A 1250-nucleotide genomic window follows, 5' to 3' on the forward strand; every position below is an offset into this window, starting at 1 on the left:
AGACAAAAGACCTGTATGCAGAAAATTATAAGACACTGATGAAAGAAATTAAAGATGATACAAATAGATGGAGAGATATACCATGTTCTTGGATTGGAAGAATCAACATTGTGAAAATAACTCTACTACCCAAAGCAATCTACAGATTCAATGCAATCCCTATCAAACTACCACTGGCATTTTTCACAGAACTAGAAGAAAAAACCTCACAATTTGTATGGAAACACAAAAGACCCCAAATAGCCAAAGCAATCTTGAGAATAAAAAACAGAGCTGGAGGAATCAGGCTCCCTGACTTCAGACTATACTGCAAAGCCACAGTAATCAAGACAGTATGGCACTGGCACAAAAACAGAAAGATAGATCAATGGAACAGGATAGAAAGCCCAGAGATAAACCCATGCACATATGGTCACCTTATCTTTGGTGAAGGAGGCAGGAATGTACAGTGGAGAAAGGAAAGTCTCTTCAATAAGTGGTGCTGGGAAAACTGGACAGGTGCATGTAAAAGTATGAGATTAGATCACTCCCTAACACCATACACAAAAATAAGCTCAAAATGGATTAAAGACCTAAATGTAAGGCCAGAAACTATCAAACTCTTAGAGGAAAACATAGGCAGAACACTCTGACATAAATCACAGCAACATCCTTTCTGACCCACTTCCTAGAGAAATGGAAATAAAAGCAAAAATAAACAAGTGGGACCTAATGAAACTTCAAAGCTTTTGCACAGCAAAGGAAACCATAAACAAGACCAAAAGACAACCCTCAGAATGGGAGAAAATATTTGCAAATGAAACAACTGACAAAGGATTAATCTCCAAAATTTATAAGCAGCTCATGCAGCTCAATAACAAAAAAACAAACAACCCAATCCAAAACTGGGCAGAAGACCTAAATAGACATTTCTCCAAAGAAGATATACAGACTGGCAACAAGCACATGAAGGAATGCTCAACATCATTGATTATTAGAGAAATGAAAATCAAAACTACAATGAGATATCATCTCACACCAGTCAGAATGGCCATCATCAAAAAATCTAGAAACAATAAATGCTGGAGAGGGTGTGGAGAAAAGGGGACCCTCTTGCACTGTTGGTGGGAATGTAAATTGATACAGCCACTGTGGAGAACAGTATGGAGGTTCCTTAAAAAACTACAAATAGAACTACCATATGACCCAGCAATCCCACTACTGGGCATATACCCTGAGATAACCATTCGAAAAGATACATGCACTCCTCC

The sequence above is a fragment of the Leucopleurus acutus genome (assembly GCF_964270905.1).
Source record: "Leucopleurus acutus genome assembly, chromosome: 2".
Taxonomy (NCBI): domain Eukaryota; kingdom Metazoa; phylum Chordata; class Mammalia; order Artiodactyla; family Delphinidae; genus Leucopleurus; species Leucopleurus acutus.